The following is a 26,188-nucleotide window of genomic DNA, read 5'->3' on the forward strand; positions in this document are numbered from 1 at the left end:
ATGAATAAAATAATGAACATAAAGTGTTAATCACAGTACTTGGCACATAGTAACATATTCAACAAATGGTATCATTACGATGCTAATTACTATTATTATTATTATTATTATTATTATTATTATTACTATTACAGTTATTTTCATTACCAAGGAAACTTGCTGAAAATATATTTTGTCCAGTGCAACTCCATTATCACTACTGACAAAACAACTCAAAACACATTTCCTACTGGGGGTAGGTCAGAAATATCATCTTTGCAACACACATTAAGAATCTGGGTTTATAGCTGAAAATTATAATATAATTTAGCTCAGTAGATAAATGACATTATGCAGACTAATTTTCTGTTTCTAGGTAGAAATGATGTTTAAATCTCCTTTAAATGACCTTCATGTTGCAGATTTTGTTTCGACAATTTGTAACTAACTAGGTTTGTTTTATTAAAAGGAACTTTTAAGTCTAAAGCTCATGTTTTTCACATAGTGCTACATTTCTTTATACCATCAGGGACCGAAAAGGATGAGAAATATGATTTTAACTAAAGAGGTGTCTTTCGGAAGGAGAAGATTCTTCGCTGCAGATCTGTATTTTAACATGATGGTGAACAAAGATATCTAGTTTGGCATGTGCCTCATAGTAGGTGCTTAAAGAATTTTTTACATTTTAAAAGAAAAGACATGTGAATGTCAATGTAGATGTCCTATGAAAGTGTAAATGATTTTAAGAGAATGATGACACAATGGAATAACACTGTATTAGGACAAAGCAGTTATGTGAAATCTCGACAATGTATTATGATAACTGTCTAAAACTGTGGGCTTGCTTGTAGACAGAACTAGGTAGTGAAAAGAAACATAGATTCTATAGTTGCATAGCCATGTTTTTGGTTATCACATCCACCATTCAAATCACATGCTCACAGATATGCTATTTCTTGTGTCTAAGACCTCAAGTGGAAAATGGAGAAATAGTGGCCTTATTATATGGTAGGTGTGTACAGTGCCTACAGGAGTCCTCGGAACATAATAGTTACTCAATAAATGATATCCATTAACGACAGCAAAAAACAACAAGACATAAAAGCCCTGGGTGCAATGAATATGAACTCATCATTCATATATATAAGTACACATATATATATGTGTGTATATATGTATTTGTGTGTGTATACATATATATAATAGTTTATTAATATAAACTAGTAATACTTAAAATCGTCTTGCTTAATGTTTGACCCACAGTAGGAATTCTGTGAGTAAATTTTACCTGTTTAAATGACTTCATGTCAAGATTTGCTGTAGCTATTCTAGTTAAGTGAAAATAGAATTCAAAATCTAAAACTAACTTTATCTTTTGAAAAAATGATAATAAAAGCAAAAGCAACCAAAGGATTCGTTACTAAAATAGTCAAATAATTTGGACTTGATGCAAATAAAGAGCAGGGATAACACTCCACTTCAAATAGAAGAAAAAGTGAATTAACGTGAGAAACTGTTAGGTGACCCCTAATTTGAATAGTATTAATTGGAAGTATTCTAAAGATCAAAGGCTATTATTGCTCGTTGCAGTGGTAGCTACATATGGAAAATGGCTGCAGAGATTCACAATACAAAAATAGTTCATTGCTAAATTCGAAATTCTGTTAATGTCACAAACAGTGGGATGTGAAACACAAATGAATTGTGATGACAGTTGAGTCCCAAGCTGCCTATTTTTTTCCCTCTGAGCTGCCCATATTTGGTCTTATATTTTCCTCAGTCCTGATTTAACCCATCAATATTTGTATTTTCTGAAGCTAGCACCACCTTGGAACTTCTACTTAAGGATTTTATTCCTAAATGCTTCTCAGTTCCTAGGACTTTTGCTCTTACTGCTTTTCTTCCCACAGGTATGTATTATTGAATCTTTACTTCTCAGCTCAGAGTCAGAGTTAGTTTAACTTAACAGTCTTCTAGGACTCGATATTGCTCTTTACTCCTCCATTTCTCACAAGTGTTTCGTCATTCCATTCTTGTTCATCTGCATGGCAGATTTCTTTTCCATGTTGCTATGACTTAGGGGGCACTTGCTGTCATCCTAATCATCTGCATTCATTTCCTACTGTAATTAAAAAAACAACAACAACAACAGGGTTTTCTAAACATCAGTTTTATCTTTGATGGTTGAAGGTCTCTATGACCCTGGATTTGGGGGAACAAAACCAGATACGCTATTTTATGAATGAATGAAGCACCCTTTTAAATGCAGCAATTCCATATAACCATAAGTTAGCTTGACTTTTGGGAAATGTCATTTTAAAAAATCTCTGAAGAGTATTGTTAAAATGACCAAATTATTTCAGCTTAATGGATTTTGTAGCATGGACACCAGATCTACCTGCACGGAGGAGTAGTCCTGGCTAAATATGTTTTATCTGGATTTTAGTGCAGGCAGTGATTTGGCTCCTTTTATTGAGTGACCTCTCTATACCATGCATTGTGCATTTAATTCTTAAAATAATCCTGTGAGATAGGTACCATTATCTTTACTTAATAGATAAGAAAATGTTGACCTAGAGAGGTTAAATGACTTGTTAAAGGGTGGAAATAGGATACAAACTCAAGTTTCTAAGACTCTAAAACCCATCTTTTCTCCATTACCAAATGCTTGCACCTGGTTTTATGTTTACCTTATTGGTAGTGGGAAAGAAGTTTGTAGTATAATTTAATTGGGGGCATGGCCAATTTCATCAAAGCAAACAAAGTGATGATGAGATTTTACTGTGTTATCATTTTAATGGAAATATGAACTCAGGGCTATGGATTCACTGGATCTCCAGAAGGGCAAAGCACAGGAGTCCAGGCAGCTTTCTTCACTGCGTCCTTTGGTTTTAGGAGACAGGTTGTTACTAGTTCTCATAGACCAGGAGTTTTTGACTGCCCATGAAAAACATTCTGTGTCTTGTCTTCATATTTTTTTTCCAAAAATAAAATCTGCTGATTCTTCTCAACAATTGTATTCTGTAGACTGTATCCTGTAGACTTTTCTCACACCAACTTTCTGGAAGGATTAGTAATAGTACTAGTAGTAGTACTAGTAGTATTTAGTATTTTTATAAAGCAAATATTTAAAACATTTTATATCCATTCATCACCAATCTATATGTTTCTCTAAAGAGGCATTAATATCAGCTTACTTTTAGATGCCTCTGTACAGTTTACAGTTTAGAAAATACATACCAAAAATAGTATTGTTTTTTTCCTTAGGATCACCAAAAATAGAGATATATAATGTCACCATGTTTTCCACATACAGTAAAGCAATGATAGGACTACACTTCAAATTGAGAATCTTTATTTTCCAGGGTAGTACTAAGGCCTGATTTTCTTTTTCTTTTTCTTTTCTTCTCTTTTTTTTTTCTTTTCATTTTTCTTTTCTTTTCTTTTTTCAAGGTTTTATATATTCATTTATTTTAGAGATAGAGAGAGAGAGAGCACAGCAGAAGGGGATGGCAGAGAGGGAGGGAGAGGAACAAGCAGACTCCCTGCTGAGCATGAGCCCAATACAGAACCATATCTCACTATCCTGAGATCATGACCTGAACTAAAACCAAGAGTTAAGGCTTAACCGACTAAGCCACTCAGGTGCCCCGTGGACCTGATTTTCTAATTTGCCTTTGTGCAGTTGGACCATTGAATGCCACTTTACACTCTAAGTACCAGAACTTTGTTTTAAGCGTAGATTGGCCTAATTTATCACTTTACCACAACCACTTCCTCCATTTGGATCAGATCTTCTAAAAGGATGTCCTGAAATTTCCCTAGAATTTAGAAATTTAAAGTGATATTTTAGCTAAAAAAGAAGAAAGAAAGAAAGAAAGAAAGAAAGAAAGAAAGAAAGAAAGAAAGAAAGAAAGAAAGAAAGAAAAGAAAAGATAGGAAGGAAGAAAGGATGGGGATGCCTGGGTGGCTCAGTGGTTGAGCGTCTGCCTTCGACCCAGGGCATAATCCTGGGGTCCGGGGATCGAGTCCCACATCAGGCTCCCTGCACGGAGCCTGCTTCTCCCTCTGCCTGTGTCTCTACCTCTCTCTCTCTCTGTCTTAATGAATAAATAAATAAAGTCTTTAAAAAAAAAAAAGAAACTACAACACAAACCTTAGGACCATCTTTCTTCAAATATTTCTCTGAAAAGAAAAATATGCAAACTTTATTGTATAATGCTGAGTTTTTGTTTGCACATCAAGAGGTTTTTCCTGGGATGTTTCTCTGATGTTCACCTTTTCTCCAATGGCAATGAATGTTTGTTTCAATGTCCTTCCCTCAAATTTGACCTATTGTCAATTTTGATTTTTCTTCATTATTATTTATTACTTTAATTTAAAATGAGGTATATGTTTCATTCTTTTACTTATTGAATATTCAGAAAGTTTATTATGTGTTTGTCAATACTCACTTGGCCCCAAACCTGTTTTTTTAAAGAAATATTGCCATTTTCTATAGCTCTGAATACCTTTGTTTATTTTCACCTTTTCTCTTAATCCCCAAATTCTTCAACTTTTATTCTTCCCTGGAAAGCATTGAGTCTTAATTAAGTGAAAATTAATGGTTTTAGAAGATGAGCATAGGATGGTGCTATTTTCAGTTGTATTCAAAATGGACTTCCTGTCATGCTGTTTGTATCATTTTCACAAAAGTGATACTGCATGGATATTATATAAACATAAGGGATATTCACAAGTATTCATTATTAAAAATATGGAGGAAAATCCTATGTATAAATGTCCTCCCCCCACAATGAATTTTGAGCATGAGAAAATATCTTTCCAACGGCAGGGTGTTACGTTGTGCTTGGTGAACTTTAGCATTTCCATCCTTTGGTGTTCATGTTTGTGAAAAATATTGAAGACTTATGACCTCTTTTTCCTTTTAGCTGCACAGGCTCAATATAATACGTTTTGAATATAGATTCAATATGGTTATAATCCCGATCATACCACATTTAAAAGCAAAGTTCTAGACTGTATTTCTCTGCCAGCATGACTCCTCAAAGAAAATGAAACCAGCCCTAACAAAACCCTCCTTAAAACAGAATAAAATGGGGCTTACAAGAGCTGTTTTGAAAAATGGTTTGAACAGTGACTAACAACCAATTTTTCAAACACCGTTGTCTCCATTTCAAGCCATAGAATGGACAGTCCACAGGGGAAAATCAATAAGGGGAAAAGATCTCTGTCACAGAAAAAAAAAAAAAAAAAAACTAAAAATACCGTTAAGACCAATTCCCTCACTATGCGTCTCCTATTGCATTCCACTAAAAGGTGTTGAAAAAAATCAGCCAACTTCTACTAAAATGAAGTGTCCAGACAAGCGAGTCTGTAAATAATTAAAAGAATAGACTAGAGTAGAAAAAAAGAGAATGGGGGTGGGGCAGGGAGGAGATCAAGTACTTAAAATGTTGAATGTACCGAAAAGCAGAAAACTCAGGGAGAGAAAGAACTTGTTCTTCAAAAAAAATATACTTTCCATCCTTTCCCAGTAACACAGAATTGATAGTCTGATAATAGATGCCCTGTGGATAAAGCTGGTGGGAAGAACACTGTCTTCAGAAAAGCTTCACTAGGTATTCAGTTGCCCAGGGCAATCTGATCAGAGTGTCCTTGCTTCTAGAGTTGAGTAAAACAAATCAGAATGAACAACACATGGTTTAATAGTTAACTTTTAGAACAAGGGACAGGAAGATGCTTTTATGCCACGGTCCCAGCATTCGTTCCAATCTCATTACTAAAGTCTGTTCTGAGAGCATTTACAGCTTTCCGGAGAGTCTGACTTTGGCTGAATCCTGAAGATAGAAATATAACCTTACCGACCTCCTTGTCCTGGAGTCTCCCTTAATGCAGGTGAATCTTTGTGATAAAACATGCTCTAGGATCCCAAGTATTCTATTAATATCATTATTATTAATATTATTACTCCTTTCTTATGTTGGTACTTATCTCTTCATTTTCCTATTCTATTCTAGAAATAAGTGAAAGTTTTGTGAATATGCAGAGTTATTTTCTCTGAGTTTCTCTGAGAAAGTTTATGTGTCTTCTTCCAAGTTGGAAATTTGAGATATTTTGAAATACAGTTGTATGTGCAAGTCCAATCCTGCTTTTTAAGACCAGAGACAGAAAAAATTTTAGAAACAATCTTTTATTTGACAAAGGAAGAGGACAAAGGAAGGGAGAGAATTCTATTTTTTTGGCTGATTAACTTTTCACTGCTTGGTATTGTTTGGCTAGTGGTGTTTTTTATCAAGGTCTCTGCTTTCTCAGAATCCTAATCAGACTCTTCCCCTATGACTAAGAGAAACTCCCCAACTCTTAGCATCTTCTTGTCTCAAAAGTAGAGTAACCATGGGCTAGGATTTAAGATACCTAATGAATGGGCCTTTGGTCATAAACAGGTAAAGTACTAAGGGAAAATAATGTGCAAATTGAAGGCAAAGTCACGATAAGTACTGAGCTTGGGAACTGCTGGAAAAATCTGGTATGGGGTTGCTGTTAGTAATAGAGCTGAGATAAACAGCAATAATAGCAACAAAAACCCATACTTGTCACCTTCTCCCTGATTCCATGTAAAAAGAACCACCACTGTAACAACAGCCCAGCAGAGAGACAGCAAGGCCTGTATTTTTGCTGTATGACCATGTCTCTTCATCATAGCTCCTCTGCCATATGTTAACAGTTACTTATCCCTCCTGTTTCTCAAAGATCACCTTAGTGCATGTCTCCAAAGTGTTACCATTCCCTCTTCTTCACTCTCTCCTCTTATTTGAGCTCTTTTTTTTTTCTTTTCATGCGTGCAAAGAGGCTCTTTCTCTAGCCTCTTTAACACATTCACCATTTCATTAGGACAGATGGATGTTTCTGTATGATGTCTTTTAAAGTGAGGAGATAGTGAGAATAGATTTTGAACAATATTTTACCAGTATTATGGAAAAATTAGCAACTGTATATTCCATATACACATGCAGAAGCTGCATAAAATGCAAATTCTATTCATGTCTGATCTCTTCTGCATTTATATAGTGACTATTGCTGTGGCATCCAGGCACTTTATGTTATTTCCTCTTATTATTATTTACCACCTGATCATTGCAAAGTGCCTTTTACAATCAGAGAATTTCATTAACAACCCATTCGCTCTCTCTTTGTTTTTCTGCACCCTTGCCTGTGAAAATATCAAGCATCTTAGAAGCTATATCAGATAAATTACAGCAAAAAGATAGAGGACTGCTATCAGAAGCATGGGGGAGAAAACCATCCAAAAGCATCTCCTAAAACCCGGTTTATGTTTTGTAGTATCCAAATAATAATATTATAGAAATAATTATAAAAATTATAGAAACATTACAGATTGAACCCAACCACTAGCTATGTACTTTTATTTACCAGAATTTCCACCATTAGCAATGGTCAGAAATAGGAGGTGAGCAAGGAGAGGATTGTCTGCACTTCACACAAGGAGGGGTCTAAGCAATTGTACCTTTTCACTATAGAAAGCTGATGACTTCTTATTGTTTCTTGAGCTGCCTTTAGCCCAGAATCATAGAAGTCAATCTGTTTTAAAATTTGAAAAGGTACTGTTAAAAAAATTTTTTTAGCTGAGAAGATAGAGATTTGTTTATAAAAAGGTTCATTATGATTATAGATGAGAGTGCGTGGTTGGTACCTTAACAGTTTGATTGAATTAAAATCAAGTTCACTCTGGGGTTTCCTTCTCAGTTCTACTCCTTGCTTTCTCTTTGACTCCAAGCTAATTGCATAACCTCTGGTTGACTTGTTCCTCGTCTACACATTCAAAGTGAAATTCAGAAGTGAGGTTTATTAATCTAACTAATGTAGACTATAACATGATTTCTCTAAATATTTCTGTGAGAGAATTTGAGATTTCTGAATAAGCAGACAGTAATAAAAATTAACAATTTTATGCACAATCTACTCTTATCCTTAAACAACAACTCCATGGAAGTAGATGCATCAGAATCACTTGGAGTGCTTATTAAAACACAGACTGCTGGGCCCCTCTCCCAGAGTTTCTGATTCTGAATCTAGGGTAAGGACTAATGATTTGCATTTCTTTCATGAGTTCCCAAATGATGCTGGTGGGAACCACACTTTTAAAATCACTATGAGATGTAGCATAAGTACAGAAAAGGAAATTGAGGCTAAGTGGTTTCTAGTCATGGCAGTAAAGTGGCAGAGGACAGTCAAAATTCTAAGACTCCTGACTTGAAATCTTACTATCTTTCTACTACACACATTTTTCTTTACTTCTTTTTCTTTACATACTACTTGTATGTTTTGAATGACTTTCAGTTGCCTTGAGATCCTGAGTGAAATTTCTTTATAAAGGAGTGGTAATTGGATCTTTTCCCCCTTGGATCTAGTAGCTATTCTTGTTGGATTTGTGAAAAGAGAGGAGGCCATTCCAAATTTTAGTGAGTTGCTTTGGTACAAAGGGCTTTTAAGACCAGCCTTATACTCCCCTTTTGGGGATCAGAGTAATGAACTTGAGTCTTCCTTGTGTTCATTCATCATAGCCCATAGAATGATATGAACAGCTTCTCTTCGGTGGACTTATGATCATGTTCTCCTGTGACAATGCTTTGTAAAAATTTCCGCATGTATATTACTTTTTCAGATAGTCAAGAACAAATGTGGTGAGGAATATATGGTGAGGCAGGGGAAAAGCCATTGCAAAGACATTTAGGGCATTGTTACCAGTACTACCTCACCCCGGTATAAGTCTACTGATCTTCATGGGGAGTAGGACAGCGTAGTGCAGAGGTTCGCAATCCAGCTGCACATTACTGTCATCTAGGGGAGCTCTGAAACCAACACCCATGTCCAGGCCTTATATGCAAGAAATTCTGATAATGAATTGTTCTGGGGGTGGGGTCTGAGCATCAGAAGTTTTTAAAAGCTTCCCAGATGATTCTAATGTATAATCTGAGCTAAGAACTACTGGCCTAGGGATCCCTGGGTGGCGCAGTGGTTTGGCGCCTGCCTTTGGCCCAGGGCGCGATCCTGGAGACCCGGGATCGAATCCCACATCGGGCTCCTGGTGCATGGAGCCTGCTTCTCCCTCTGCCTGTGTCTCTACCTCTCTCTCTCTCTCTGTGACTATCATTAATAAATAAATAAATAAAAAGGGAGAATTATTAAAAAAAAAAGAAAAGAACTACTGGCCTAGTGCTTGAGAGCCTAGATTTTGAAATCAGAGAGATCTGAATTCATATCTTGCTGCTTTTCCTTAGTTACTGTGCAACCTTGAACAAGGTATTTAATCTCTGTCAGCTTTAGTTTTCTTGTCTATAAAATGCAAATAATGACACTCGCTTTGTAAGATATTTGTGAGAATTAAATTTGATGATATGTTGAAATGTTTGACATAGTTCCTGGCTTGTGGTGTAGACCTCTCTACATATTAGCTACTGTTAATGTTGTAATGTGTTGGATTTCCGTATCCATACAGTGAGGGAGCAGTTTAACTTATGAAATGAAGGACGTATTTTAGGATTCTCTAGATGCTTGTCTGTCACCTTATCCATGATACCCTACTCATTTCCATCTCACCCTTTTACTTTCTAAATATACATATTTTGTTAGGTACAGTTTTCGACAGACTCAATCTTTATTATTATATTTTACCAGTTATTACTAGTCTGTCTTCCTCCTTTCTATCAAAACTAAATACTTGAAAAGTAGAACAAATACCTTGAAATTCCCATACGGGATAATAGAGATAATAGAGATAATAGATAATAGAGAAGCATGGTTGACAAATAGGTTTAAAAAACAAATGGCAAAACTTTGTAAACATGTACAAAAACATGGCCTTCCAGTTGCTTGCTCTCTTTTCTTGCCATCAGCCCCTCTAAGAGTTCAGATATTGGTAGCTTTTGTCACAAAAGAGAAAGTGTACCCACACCCCACTGCTTAAAGATGACAGTTTCAATTCCGTCATTTCCCCTGATTTCTTCCTATAAGTCTAAAAGAAGCCTTAATACACAGATGAGTAGTAACAATTTTTAAAGGTAGCCATGATTTTTCTAAGCCTGTTTGCTTATCTTTACCTATTTGATTAGGTTATATGTTTCAGATCATTTTATATTACCGATTCAAAAAATTTGATCCCTTTCGAAAAAACTCCTCTTGTTTCTCCCTTAAAATATACAAATTATGTTTTTGGATGGACAGAAAGGAATTATTTGACTGTCCAATAAAAGTACAGATGGTTCCATTTTCCTTGACTCATCTCACAGCACACATTAGTCAGGTCACATGCCTATTTGGGAATTTTTGTAGCACTAGGTCACTTGCCGAGCTTTGGGGCACATAAAAGTCTATTTGCCTGGCTTTTAAGTTTGTGGATCTTACACTGTGCCTGGCATGGAGATAGGAAGGACATTTTTTTTCCATTAAGCTTTTTCACTGTGTTTTGAAAGGAAAAGTTGAAACAGAGTCCCTACTGAGATTTTAACATGTTCCATGGTGGTAACCATAGGAAATAAGGAAACAGAAAATTTTGGGACAGAAGGAAGCCAAGGAGTCCATCTCAGCCTGTCCTCACCTCTCAGATACCAGTTGGACTCTACAATATTATTTTTATCTAGGTGTATATCTAATGCTTTGTATTTCTATAGCTTGCTTTCTGATAGAAGGGAAACATTGCTACTGATCATCATGAAAAAGATTGTTCTCTAAACCATACTCAGTTCCCTCTTCTGGACAAATCAATGGAAACATTCATTCAGATGTTAATAAAGCTAAATCATGGGATTTTTTTATTTGGAAAAATCCATTTTGATGTTTAAAGGGATTCTCAAAGGGTGTTACGATAGAGCCTATGTAAACTACAGTTATGGAGAAAAGAACTTGTTTCACACAAAGATATATAAACACAGAATAATAACATTTTTCTTCATTAAATTCAGGGTGCTTAAATTCACCAAGTGCACACACTCCAAGCCCCCTCCCCAAAAAACACACATTCGCCATCCTTTTCCTCAGCTTACCCCTTGCTCTAACCTCCGAGGATCAAAATATACTAAAATATAAATCTACTCCCATTTGCGAACGATCCTATAATGCCACTTGAGTAAAAGTGCTTGATAGATTTATTGGTCTTTTTCCCTTAAAACTTAAATATGAACATTCGTATGTATGCCTCTGTATGTGTGGTGGGGGGTGGAGGGTATGTTCTTCCTACGGGCAGGTAACATTTTTCAAGTAATCTGGTCTGATAAAGCTCTATTGAAAATTCACAGTTCGTTAACATTATACCTATGCTAATAGTTTCTATTTCCTTTCATTATATGGCAGTTATTATGAATGAGATTCTAAAATACAGCTTTCCATGGTTACCTTCAAATCGTGAAATACAGCTAACCAACTAGTAGTCAAGGCTATTGGTAATTTTTTGATATACATTCAACATGGCAGCAGTTATATTTTCTTTCTTAAATCCACACTAGCACTAAACCTTAAAGTGAATTATGGAAATTCAAAATGATAAGATTTTTACAATTGAGCTCTTTACCAGGTCAGAAATAGTACCTCCCAGCATTGGCACTAGCATTGCTATTATTGCTATTTTAAACTGGACCATCCCAGATTGCAAAGTCCTATGGTACACAGTAAAATTAGTTTTTTTCTCATAATGCATTTTTGAAAGATAAATACCATTTACACGAAAGTATAGACAAAATAGGTCAGATACAGAGCCTATAAAATGGGCATTTTCCATAAAGGCAACAGAAGATTTGCGCAAGGAGCAGGTTGAAAAGCAGGGCAGTATAAGGTTAGAATGTCTATGCTCTAGTTCAGATGCTACCATTTAACGAGTTAAACTTAGTTAAAGGATTTAACTTCCCTATACATCAGTTCGCACATCTGGCTCAATGTCAACCTACAAACCTCCTCCACTTTAGTAATGATCAAGATAATTAAGGTCATCAAATTATTTTGAAGAGTTCAATATTATATACAAATATAGTCTGTTAATGGTCAAGTTTTAAATGGGCATTGGGACCAAATCCTTGGGAAAAGGTTTCTTGTTCCAAGTGATGGAGACTAATTGGGTGATAATCAAAGCCTGAATATTTTGCACCGGTTGACAACAAAGGTAGAGCGAGAGAGAAGCGGCTGCCTTAGGCAGGGCAGTGACAGTAGACTATGGTTCTTAAATTAATAGGAGAAATGAGAGATGCTGGAATCTTTCAGGAAGCATATTACTTGATCAAATGTGTTATGGTTCGTGTATATAACTTTCACATTTCAAGGTCACTGTTCAACTCGAAGGATGAATCGAAAAAGCTTACTGACCAGGGGCACCTCTGGTGAGAAGCAGGGGTTTTGGCATAAGATATTCTCAAACTTAATTCCAGCTCAGGTGCTGGCTGTAAATGCAGATTCTAGGGTCATATCCTTAAAGATTCTGATTCTACAGTAGCTCTTGGACAGGGCCTGTGATTCTTCATTCTAGCCAGCTCCTCTGGTGATTTGGTTGTGGATGTCCCAAGACCATTCTCCAAGGTTTCCTGCCGTAGCCATTCAGTGCTCTAGACTTCAAATTATGCAGCTTCTGGTTAGGAGGAAAACTGAAGGAATCATTTAATGCTCTGCAAAGCCCTACAAGTCAGAACTTTTTATTTATTTTAATGGAAATTCCGTATCTTTGAAATTCTCTGTGTTTGTTCCTACTAAATTTGCATGTTTTAGCATTTAGGAGAGAATACAAATAGATCTGTTTGGTCAGAATTTTTACTTAACTTGGCACTATAGGATCTATCAGAATAAGGAGTCTTTTAAAATTTTTGTTATTTTTTTTGTCCTCTTTTTATGCATGTGCCCAGCTGTCTTCACAAACTAAAATGAATTTTAAAAACATAAATGAACAGTTCCATTTAATATGTTTATTACGTGTTGTCATATGAGGTACTGGTGCCATCTGATCTAACCCATCTAAAATTCTTGAGTCAGTAAGGATAAGCAAGATATATTCCATTACTAAAAATTTTTTTATTATATGAAAGAAAATCTCTCTTATTCCACATATTCAATTTCCTTGTCATTTTACATTATAAATAAATAACAAACCAATTTGGCACATGCCCACCGATTAAAAATAAAAGTTGTCAGAGTGAGAGGGGAAAGACAAAAATATGAATTATTAATTATAATATTAAGCAGCACAAAAAAGCCTAACATGAAATGATATCACCTAAAAAGAGAGTTTATCAAAATGAAAGTGGGACGATGATACAGTCTTTATCATACAATTTGCATTGTTGTCACTTTAAGCCAGAAATATATTTACCATATCTAGTGCCTTTATATCAAATTTGATGAGAAGATATTTTAATCATGGCAGAATGAAGAAGTTATTTATAGAATAGTAGGATTAAAGGAAAGCTCAATTAAAGTCATATATTAAGTTATCATATTGACCTGGTGGTTATATTCACTATGACATCATACTCTTGCATATTGTTATTCTAAAAATATCCAACTACTGAAAAAAAGCATGAATACTTAATTAGAAGAGAGAGTGATGTTTTTCTTTTTAAGATGATTTTTGGAGCTTACATAAGCTCATATTGGAATGGAGATGAATGAATTTTGGTGTTTCAGTTTTTTTTCTAAGTGGAGATTTCAAGTGAATATACATTTGGTACTGGTTTATAATTAAATACGGGTTTTTAGGAGAGAACAATTTCTTCTCAAAAAGGGAAGCTTTCAGGACTTTAATGGAAATACTTCCAACTATGTCTAAGTCAGTGTTATCCAACATTTGTGAGTGACTTAAGTTTCCTTTTCCTAACTAGGCTAGTATTTTGTTTTTGGTAATTTAAAGGCTCTTTTTTGATAAGGTTTCACTTGTTTCATCAAAAGTCTTTAAATTTCATTTGCAACAAGAGCAGTTCTGAAAAGAATCTCCACATTTGGAGTAGTCTCATAGGAGTTCTCCAAGTAGATTTTCAGAAAAAAAAAATTCACTTGTTATTCCCATGAAGAACAACTTTGGTTCTGCTTAGTAATATTTTTGTTTTAACAATATAGACTGCCTTCTTGACTTGGGTTAAGTTTGCTAGTCCTGTTTCAGCTGGTTGCTCATCACCCTGATAATTTATTCTCTCAGGCATGATGCTATATGATCAGCTCAATTTCCTTGGCATTATTGCCTTTTTTTTTTTTAACTTTTTAACTGAATTTAGTGCTTATTGAAGTTGAGAGGCAGGTCGATATCTAGGCACAAAGCAAAAAGCCACAAGTCTGTATGCATCTTTGCAGTAAACCAACTGTTTGCTGTTTTTGTTATCACCTACTTGAAATATTTTTTCAAACCGCAAAATCCGTAGAGTCCTATTTAAGAAAAGCTTTCCTGTCATAGAATACCCTGTCCCAATGTCGGCCGAATGGGTTCTAATTTTAATTTATCTTGTCCATGAATTTCTAACTCTGGCTCTTAAAAATATATCATTCTCATTGCTATTGCCATATTACCAAGCATTTTTTAGGCATTCCATCTGTATCAGTATCCACGAAGATGTCTCCTCAATGCAGGTGATGCAGTAATGAAATCAAATGCACTAAAATTTTTCATTTGTCTTCTCACTCTCTTCTTACTAGTAATTTCCATTTGATCAGAGAATACCAGTCCTTTCAGTGTTACTATATTGTGCAAATATTCATCCAGAAATGACTTCCCTGGCTCCTGTAGTCCAAAGAATCTGTTCATTAAGCTTAAACTTATCTTGTAAATCATGTAAGTTTCATGGCCTTCCATTTTTTTCTTTTGTTTCTTTGGGGTTCACTGATTCCCACCATGTACAGCCATTTCACAGCTGCTGTCATCAGCTGCTCTCCCTTGGTGTGATTTATTTTTAATAACATCCTTTTTTGCCCAATTTTGATAACCATTAGTCTTAATAAATTCCTCATAATGTTTAGTTCTTTGAGTTTTACTTTTTAAACCACTGAGTAGGAACGAGAAAATAACACAAGCACTGACAAAAAAACAAATACAAAAATACCAGAATGAAGCCCTGTAATCCTATCTGATAATTGGGGTGCAGGTGGTGAGATATTAACCAGAGAACATTCTAGAAACAGAAAAAATCTAAATAGAGCATCATTCCAGAAGGGAAGAACAGATAGTCAGTAAATTATGAGTAAATTCAGGTCAGAGGAAAAATCAGAAGCAAACAACTGGCTTTTAGATGCTTAGCAATTTTAATAATTACGGTTAATATTTATTAAGAGCATTTTATGTGCTAGGCAACATGTTAAGCAACTTTCATTCATTATTTTATACATTCATTTATTTCTTACTACAAATCCACAAGAATCGGTATTTTTATTATTTCTTCCATTTTATGGAAGTGACAGCTGAGGCTTAGGCAGTTTAAGTAATTTGCCCAAGAATTCACAGCTAGGACTTTGGAGCCCAAACAGAAACCCAGGTACATTTGTAACCTATACACTATGGTACATTTCAAGTCACGGCCTTTAAAAACTAAATACACACAAAAATTCTGGTTTGACTACTATATAATAGAGACCATAGAAGATATCAAGTCAATTTATTATTGACTTATACTTCAGTGTTAAGAAAGTCTGAAACATTTCCATAGTAGAGCGTAGTTCAGGTTTTGGAAAATGGATCTTTCAACTCAGGTTTGCTAGTTCCATTCTCTGTAGTAGTGGAAAATCATTTTTGGCTCACTCTTTTTCTGCCATTAAACAATGACTGATTAATGTTAGGAAAAAGTCTTCTGAAGTCTTTTGATATAATACATTTTGGGTAAGTGTAAAAATAAATGAATAAATGTCCATATATTACGTAATTAATAAAAGCAGTACTTCTTACCTAAAGAAGTTTCCATTGACTTATTTTTTGGTTAGTTAGTACTGTTAAATTTTAAACTAATATATTAAATTATGATAACCTGGCATTCTACAAATATCTAATGAATTTCATGTACTGGGTAAATTTAAGACAAAGTGACTTCTTTTGATGCATGATGTTTTCATAATAAATAGTCTATTCCTCATTGTAAAAATATCATCTTTCTTAGGCTTGAAGGGATAGTAGCCAGTATATGAAATCTGGTTTGGGCCCAGTATATCTGCTGTATGCAGTGATCTAAGCCAGCAAGTCAATAAATTCAGAAAATAAGCAGTCTGGAGCCAGAACCATGAGAATTGTATGGCCTCGAATTGGAGGGATCATACAAATATTTTGATCCAGGGATTTTTTTCATATTTCTTTTAAACAACAGAGTCCTCTAGCACTGGGTGTTATATGCAACTGATGAATCACTAAATTCTACCCTGAATCTAATGATATACTATATGTTAACTAAACTGAATTTAAACAAAAATAAATAAATAAAAAATAAACAACAGCATCCTCTTTTCAAAATAAATGTGATTGTATCCTTTATGTATGAACTAGTAAAAGTAGTATTTTATTAAACTCATTTTATAAATTAGAATTGTTTATCATAGTAAATATTATAAAAGTCAGTTTCTGAGGTATAAATATATAAAGGTAATACATGCAAAGAAATACCTTTATATATAAATAAAGGTGAATATGCAAAGAAATGGAAACTTAGGACTGGATTGTTATATCGGCTTAAGCTTAGTTTATTTTTGTATGAGGAATGGAATACTATATGGTGTCAAGAAAATCATGAGACACACATAAGCAGTTGCATGTATCAACAGTTTTTTGTTTGTTTTTAAAGAGCTTGCCTTCCAATTTCAGAGCCTTAATTTGAGGCCTATGTGAAAACTAGTTAAACTTACTGTACATATTTAACTATTAGCAACACATCAGTCTCCAATTTTTTTTTTAATTACATAAATACATTTAACCAAGCCTCCCACCCACTTCCCCTCCAGCAACCCTCAGTTTGCTCTCTGTACTTAAGAGTCTGTGTTCTGGTTAAATGGTTGATGAGAATTAAGGATGGCACTTGTGATGAGCACTGGGTGTTGTATGTAAGTGATGAATCACTAAATTCTATACCTGCAACTAATATTACATTGTGTGTTAACTGGAATTTAAATAAGAACTTAAAAAAGGAAAATAATAAAACTACATAATACATTTAATTTGCATGTCATTTTTATCTCAATTATAAATTGATACAAATATATAATTTTTAGCATTTACATTTTAATTCAACATTTAACTGCTCAGTCATCTCTTTGTAATCATTTGTTTGTGAGCTTGGGGACCATGGAGCATAGTTTGAAAACCACTAATTTGGTTCAAAATTTAAGGAAATAACCTTATTTTTTTCCCTCTATTCCTTTATTATTTAAGGACAATTCAACCCTTTGGGGATGCTTTTTCTTATGGGTTTTGGTATAGTTCAATTCTTTCTTCAACTAGAGGTTAAAGTCCTAAAGGGCAAGAATCTTGTTTTTGTTTTTGTTTTTGTTTTTTTGCTTTGTTCTCTTCACGAGACTAATATTACACATTGTGCATAGACATGGGGTTTGCCCAGTCCATAGTTACCATCTGTGCACACTAGAGAATTTGAAAAAAAGGGCCTAAATCTCAATCTCAGTCCTCCTCTCATCTATCACTCTATGTTTCTACACAATGATGTTGATAACAAAAACAGTTCAGTTGAATTCTCTGGGCTTCTGGTTTTCAGAGCTCCCAAGAAGGGCCTGTGTATTGACAGATTGTGGCTTCTATGGAGTGGAGCTTTGAGGGAATAAGAGCAGTTGAATGGTAGAAGAGGGCTCAGGAATAGGACCTTCTGATGAACCAGAGCAAAGGGAGGAAGGGAGATAGAGAAGAAGTGAAAAGGTTAGGTAAATGCTACTGTAGAAGAAGGAACCATTTACATGCTAGAGGCAAGACAGTTCTGGTACTTAGTGCCTTCTCTAAAAGCTTCGAAGTATACAAAAGAGGGATCAAAAATCAAAATTGACTATCCGGACCACAAATAAAACAATCAAGTACAAAGAGAGAATGTGGTAAAAGCTGTGACAACCAACCAAATGACATCAGAGACAGAACAAGAAAAATGTGTGTGGAACCCAGAATACTCTGCTGCTTTTCAACCTTCCATCAGGTTTTGGGTATCCAGGTAGGCTTGGCCATTAGGGAACGCCCCAGTAGGAAAGTCATGCCTTACTGAGACCACTATTTAACGAGCCAGTGAGGAAATGAAAGCAAATACAGTATGCTGTGAATTCACAGAACCCAAACTAAGTCTGTTTTTACAAATGGGTAACATTTCTACCAACTTACTTGAAAAAAACAGTTTTTATAATATAGGTGTTTACATAAAACCAATAAAATGTCTTGTGTGTGTGAGAACATTTTGCTTTCATGTGGTAGACCATTTACCTCCTCTTCAGAGTCTGTTGAAACATTTATTTTATATTCTCTATTTTATTCCTGTTGCAGCATTTATGTATGATTTGTTTGTTACTTTTATCAGTTGATCTTGCCCTCCCCATATGCTCATGTCTCACTGGCCTAGTTTCCCACATTCAGTATGTGATCTCTAGCCCTTCTTAAATATTAATTAGTGTAATTGAATTCCCTCCAGTATTTCTAACCTCAGGCACCTGAATCTTAGTGTTTTTATTAGAAGTGATTTGTGCATTTGAAGTCCAACCTGCTTTTCCATTTCCCATCCCCCCACCCCAAACAACTTTTCTTGATTAGGTAAAGGTCGGGGTACATGCCTGCCTCAGAGAAAGTCTTTGTGGAAAAATGAAAGTGTTATATATTACAACCTTTCTCAATGAAAGACTGAAAAATACAACGCTGTCTTGAATCTTTGGCCAAGGAAATCATCCAGAGTAAGAAAAGGAGGTAGCCCTGTCCAGGGGCACAGCTACAAGTCAAAAACAGAAGTCAGGCAGAGCCATTCGTAGAGATGAAAGCAAAGCCTCACCTAATCACAGCCCATTCTCCTCTGCCAGCATGGCCAGGCCCAAGGACAGCACCTTAAATTCTCCATACTCTTCTAGTTTGCAGATCTACCCCTGACCAGCATCTCTGGATGCAATCCATGATTACACAGGAGTGACTCTATTCCTTGGAAGGAAACAGGAAAAAGGAAAAGGAGAAGAGCCTGAAAATAGGGCTAGAGAACCATAAGCTAGTGAGAGGATTTGCCAATAAGATAAGTAATTATTGCCATTTGTAGCTGAGGAGAAGCAACAAAAAGTGTTAGATAACTAGGAGTGCAAAACGTGTTCTGATTTTTGGGAAGTATAAGAAGATAGTTTATAAGGACAAACAACACGATGTCACTCCTGAGAAAGACCTAGATGTATTATTCAAACAATAAAGCATAAAGCGGTGGTTTATGATTCCCCTGAAAGAAATGGTGCTTGCTATAAACCAGAATGACTTCAGTGAAAGCGGATCAACAATATATGATCTGATCTTGCCTGGTTAGATGTACAGGTGGATTGGTACCTGGTTGAATGACCACACTATTAAGTGCAAACAAATGGCTCAATGTCATAATAGAAGAGATTCCTATGGAATAAGTCAGGAGAATCCTAAGCCGTATTTTGGCCACCATTTTTTTTTCAATTACTGGGATGAAAGCATGTCCATCAGAGTTGCAGATGATATGAATCCAAATACATAGAAAATCTATGGAATTAAGAAATTAAGGAATCATGTTTCAAACATCTTGAAAGACTAGAGCAATGGGATGCATCTAACCAGAGGAAACTTTTAAAATGGATAAAGGCAAATTTTTGTCTTTATATTTTTAAAAGATTTTTCATGAACTCTCTGAGTGATATGTGGCTTAACAAATTAGTACAAGAAATCTAAATGAATAGGAACATCTTCAAAGGAAAGTGACCAGGAGGGTAGGGAAATGAGATGTGTGATATGAGGAATGGTTAAGGGAACTGGAATTGTTTAGAAATTCACAAAGAATGAATATGATAAGTATGTTCAAGTATATTAAGGATTGTCACATAGAAGATAAATTATGTTGTTTCTGTGATTCCAAGTAGAACACAACCCAGTGATAAAACATACAAGAATAAAATACTCAGGTCAATATAAAAACTAACGTTTTACATCCTTTTGTGCTCAAAGGTGGAAAACAAACAAGAAGGAAAAATATTAGTCTGGAGGACAAACCTAGATTAAAACTTGGTTATGCCACTTATTGATTCTGTGTCTCTCTCATGTTTTGAATGCCCATAATCTATTTCTGTACCGATAAAGTAGATTTAACCAATTCCTACTCGGCAAGTTGTAGAACTTTAGAGCGTGTATTAGTTTGTGCAGACTGCCATAAGAAAATATCACAGACGAGTAGCTTAAATTACAGTAATGTATTCCTCAGTTTGGGAGGTCAGAAGTCCAGGAATCAAGGTATCAGCAGAGTTGAATTTCATGTGATCTCTCCCCTTGGCTTGCAGAAGGCCATCTTCTCCCTGTGTTTCCTCAGCCCTGGTGTCTCTTCCTCTTTTTATGAGGACACCAGTCCTAGAAGATGAGTGTCCCATTCTTAGGGCCTCATTTAACTGCATTTATCTCTTTATTTTTTATTTTTTTTTTTTGCTAGCATTTTTTTTTTATTGGTGTTCAATTTACTAACATACAGAATAACACCCAGTGCCCGTCACCCATTCACTCCCACCCCCCGCCCTCCTCCCCTTCTACCACCCCTAGTTCGTTTCCCAGAGTTAGCAGTCTTTACGTTCTGTCTCCCTTTCTGATATTTCCCACACATTTCTTTAAAGACCCTATCTCCAAATACAGTGAGTTAGGGGATAGGACTCCAACATGCAAATTTGGAGGTTGAGAAGGGGTCATATTCAGTCCCTAATATCAACAAATATTAACTCTTGAGACCAAGATGTTTAAGCATGGACAGTCACTTTACAGGAATGTTTTATAGGATGGTAAAGCCTTAGATAATTATAATACATAATTTTGATGAACTCCAACACTAATATTCTGTCATTATAAAAATAGTATCTCCAGTGAAGCATCAAGTCTGAAATTCTGCAATGCTCAGTCGTAAGGTAAGTTGTTCACTACATACAACAGTAATCTTTAATAAATGTTTTCACTTAGTATTCAAAATTCCAGTCTGATTTCACTGATATTTACTCATATCCTAGACCTCCCTTAACTTCTAGAGCACAAATTCCCGAGATGCATTCTAGGTGAAACCTCTGTGTCTTTTGTGGGAAGATATTCCTTTGCCAAACCTTTAAATGCTCTAAATCAAAGTGCCTGGGTGGCTCAGCGATTGAGCATCTGCCTTCGGCTCAACGTGATCCTAGAGTCCCAGGATCGGGTCTCACATCAGGCTCCCTGAATGGAGCCTGCTTCTCCCTCTGCCTGTGTCTCTGCCTCTCTCTCTGTCTCTCATGAAAAAATAAATAAAATCCTTTTTTAAATAAATAAATAAGTGCTCTAAGTCAGAAGTTGCATATATGCAAGTGAAGGGCGAATATCACTATCTTAAAAAACAAAACAGGCAAATGGTAAAAGTAAATGTATGTACAAACTAAAAATTGCTTATCAGTTATACAAGTAAATGTGTGTAAAAACTAAAAACAGCAAGAGGTATGGCAATTTAATCCAGAAGTTTCAAAATCTGAATCTACACCTTGGAGACTTTTGAGTTGAAGATAACAAAATGAGTAATTTATTTTGGTCATACATCTTACACTGTTTTCCTCATTTTAATATGCATAGGCATGTCCACATATATTTTTTTAAGATTTTATTTATTTATTCATGAGAGATATTATTCAAGAGATAGAGAGGCAAAGACATAGCCAGAGGGAGAAGCAAGCTCCATGCAGGGAGCCCAGTGTGGGACTCGATCCCAGAATTCCAGAATCACCTCCTGAGCTGAAGGCAGACACTTAGGTGCTGAGCCACCCAGGCGTCCCTGTCCACATATTTAGAAACAGAGTTTAGGAACACCTGGGTGGCACAATCAGTGAAGTGTCTGCCTTCAGCTCAGGTCATGATCCTGGGGTCCTGGGACGGAGCCCCACGTCTGGCTCCCTGCTCAGTGAGGAGTCTGCTTTTCCTCTGCCCATTCCCTGCTTGTGCTCTCTCAAATAAATAAGTAAAATCTTTTTTTTTCTTTTAAATAAAAAGAAATTAATAGTTTAAAGTTGAGCCTATGCCAGAGGGCAACCTTTGAGGTTGGTTAGTCTTTTGGTTTGTCTTTTTTGTAATGACCATTTCCACGGAAATAGGACTGTGTTGTCACCTGTGTCTGTGGATAGTCGGAGTGACTTTTAAAACTCAGTATTCTAAGCCAGTGAAATAATACATTCTCTTCTTTTTTTCTTGACAGACTAAGTAATATAAAGTTGCACATCTTCTCAAGGAGTGTGTACCTTTTTGTCAGATGAACTAAAAACAAAAAGCCTGGACACTAGTAGTGGTTGTAACACTTGGCAATTGAACAAGCTTCATCTTGAGAGGGCCATTTACTATAACTAGACATTTACAACTTTTACTATAACTAGACATTTACAACTGAGAGTCAAGTCTAGGGTTTGGAAAGTCAAGTCTAGGGTTGCATGGCATCTTGGGCTGAATTACCTGCATTCCAGCCCCCAAGTCTGCCATTGGTAACCTTGAGCAGATATCAAATTCTCTGAGCCTTGTTCATGTTATGTAAAACTCTATAATTGAGGGGCACCTGGGTGGCTCAGTGGTTGAGCATCTTCCTTCAGCTCAGGTCATGATCCTGGGGTCCTGGGATGGAGTCCCACATCAGGCTCCCTATAGGGAGCCTGCTTCTTCCTCAGCTGACGTCTCTGCCTCTCTCTTTTGTGTCTCTCATGAATAAATAAATAAAATCTTTTTTAAAAAGTTCTATATTTGGAATTCTTTTCAGGTCAGCACACAGTTTGACCCAATGTGACTTATTTCCTTCTTTGATCCTTAATTCTCTCACCTTCTGATGGGTATAATATTAATACTTTCCCTACTTAGCTATCCCACGGGATTGTTGAGACAATCAAATAATACGATGTTTGTGTAAGTGCTTTATAAACTGTAAAACACTATACAAATGCTATTTCCTTCTTCTTATGAGTGGATGGGGATGCTTAACTAGAAATGGAATTGGGACCAGCCAGGAATTAACGTTGATACTGTTTCCTAAGAGACGTTAGAGGCCTCATGTTTTTGTCTATTTAAATTGCTTGAACTGATCTGTAAAATGAAGATCTTTAACAAGAGGTATTAAAGTTTATTGTCTATTTTTCTGTGGTACTTTCCAGGGAACATAGGAAAGATTTTTTTCCTTTCAGTATTTTCCCCCGTATTATTGGGTTGCTGTCTGTTCTTGAAAATACTAAGACAAATTCTTATCCTTTGTTAACTATGGGAATCTGGGCCCATGGTGCTTACTATCATTATTTCCGTTGTACTTGTGGTAATTGTTGTTATTGTTATTATTAATTATACTTTGTAATTATATAGCTTCTTATTTTAAGGAAAGATAAATGGCTAAAAAAAATAAACAAGCTGCTGTTATTGAGGGATTTTTGGAGTGTCAAACATTTTAAATCCACTTTTGGCCTTTTTTTCACAAAGACTTCTGCATGAATCTTCAAATAGAATTTTTTTTGGGGGGAGTCTGCCATTGAAAATAAAGTACTAACTAGTGAGATGACGCCCTTGGAGTCACGCGTGAGAAGATAGAGTCAGAGCCTTTCATTTCTTCCTTCTACCTTTTACAATATTTCCTACAGTATAGTTACTAAATAGTGATTGTTTAGGAGAAAAAGTTTGAAGCAGGAAGTGGAAATACTTGAACAGTGACCCAGGCCAAAGTAGAGAGGTCTTGTTGCCTCAGCTCATTCCTGATTGCCTGTTGAAGAAAAGAAAAAGGTGAAGGATGACCGGAGGGGGTTGAAAATAGTTTGTGGAGTATGGGGCAGGCAATCAAGTATAACCCAAGTACAAAATGTGCCACATAGATTGATAGAGGATCTTTGGAATAAAAAGTCCACCCACTGTCTTTAATCTCTTGGTTCTATTATTTTCAATTCTTGAATATTCTTAATGCTGATGAAGTGTTCTCTAAGTTTCCAGGTTGATTGGCCTGGGTCCCCATGGGGCGTGGGTCTCTTCATTCCCACAGTTAAAGACCTGACTCCAGTAGTGAGATTAGGAGGTTAAAGTAAGCATTTGTTTTTCCTTAGGTAACCTCCATGTAGGTTCTTCTGTGACTTGGTATGCAACTGGCGATGAAATTTTACAGGAAATAGAAGGTTATTCAGTTGTCTAATCATTTCTTACTATGAGGAAAATCCTCTTCCATCCAACTGTTGTCATCTTCTAAAGCAGTGGTTCTCAAAGTGACCAGTAGCATTTGCACACCTAGGAATATATTATAACACAAACCCCTGGGCCTTACTGCAGCCTACTGAAATGAAACTTTGGGGTGGAGTACAGGTATTTGTGCTTGAATAAATCCTCCAGGTGATTCTGACACACAGCAAAATTTGCAGACCATTGTTATAAAAAGATGTTGAATTACACTGGGAAAATATTTGAGCAATTAAAAATTCCACCAGAAACCAAAGGTGATTTTGGAACTTAGAACCTCTATTGTTTTACCCCAAATTATCTCTTATCATATTATCCTAAACTATTTAACAATTTTGTCCTAAACTACTTAACACTTTCTACCTCTGACCTGCAGGTCATAGCAACATCTCCCCTGTATCCTAAAATGGTCTTTGTCGTACTTTCTAGACAAATCTTATTTGTTCTGAATTATCAAACTCAAATATCTCTCCTTGCAAAAACCTCACCAGTCATGTCAACTTTCTCTCAATTTTGGGTTTCTTTAGCTCTCAATGTCTGTACCATTTATGTAAGTCTTATCCATGACATATCTTGTATAACAAACTGTCAACTATTACAATAAACAACTGCTTGCATTTATTCAGTACCCACTCTGGTCACTGCAGCCTTCCGAGAGAAGTGCTATGCCTGAGTTTCTGAGATCTTCAGTAGCTTACCCTAACTCACACAGTACGTATCAAAGAGAAGATTCTCCTTTAGCCTTACACTTGACCATGAGACTATATTATCTAGTAATACTGATAAACTTTCCTCATATTGTTATCTTTTTTCTCCACAGCTTAATTGTATGCCCAATTACAATTTAAGACCATAATCCTTTTGTTATCTTTACAATAACTTTTAAAATATAGAGAATTCATGCATATCTGTTAACATATTGTACTACAAACTATAAATACCTTTCTGGAATTTGTTTTTTCTTTAGGAAAACCTTGAAAGTGAAAGTTTTAAAATTTCCTCTTAGATCCAGAACACTCTCCATTTATAGGTAGAGTATCTTTATTTTAGCAGATTAATTCATTGATTGCATTTAAAATATCCAACTCACCATTGTGCACTGATTTTTATCATCAATTTTGATAAATGCATTTCAAGAATACTTTATAATGCCTTTCAAGGAAGAAATACCTACTTTTGTTATTTAAAGAATTTACTGATTTTTAGGAAGTTTATTTTTTTGTAAGAAGAAAAACATGATGAGATGAAAATGAATCTGACCCATGCCTTTATACTTGCACGTACCCAGTAGTGATGAAAAAAAATTGAAGATATTAGCAGCTTAAAAAAAAGATATTAGCGGCTAAATACTAATTATTCAGGAAGTTTATTTTAATTGAAAAAAAGTGTTTTTTTTGTTTTGTTTTTTACTATGTAAGCATAACATATTCTGTGAACATGTTTTATTTGTGCATAACTTAAATTCACCTGACTAAGTTCTGGCCTAAGGAAATGAAAACATAGCCACACTGTGTGGCTATTTGGGGGATAAATATTTGGCCAACTTATATTCCTTTATAGCTGTTTTATAAAAGTGAGGATCCTTGACCCTGAGTCAAAATCATGTGGATGGTTGCTAAAATGCATGTTCTTTGATTCCAGCCCTGAATACTGAATTACAATCCCTGGTTGGGAGCCCAGCAAGTTACATTCATAACTATCACTTCCAGGTGATGGGAATGCACAATTAAATTTGAAAGTCATTCTTATTTGAATTCTTTTTTTCTCTCTGAGGGATCAGATCTTCCAGAAAACTGAGCAGTGAGTTTCAAAACTGATGTCTTAGGC

At 35.6% G+C, this 26,188-nt stretch overlaps 1 protein-coding gene across 4 annotated transcripts in view; it reads left to right on the forward strand.

Annotated features, from left to right (window-relative positions):
• The window catches only part of ZBTB20 (zinc finger and BTB domain containing 20), a 433,101-nt gene that overhangs the window by 6,685 nt on the left and 400,228 nt on the right, over window positions 1-26,188 (forward strand). For 2 of the 4 annotated variants that reach the window (XM_072812466.1, XM_072812469.1), the window contains exon 1: window positions 723-5,877. The exons of the other annotated variants lie outside the window; for them this stretch is intronic. The gene's annotated coding sequence lies outside the window, so the exon portion shown is untranslated. Of the gene's footprint in view, window positions 1-722; window positions 5,878-26,188 lie in introns of those variants that run through there. 4 annotated transcript variants of the gene reach the window in all.

Source organism: Canis lupus, chromosome 35 (genome assembly GCF_048164855.1).
Source record: "Canis lupus baileyi chromosome 35, mCanLup2.hap1, whole genome shotgun sequence".
NCBI lineage: Eukaryota > Metazoa > Chordata > Mammalia > Carnivora > Canidae > Canis > Canis lupus.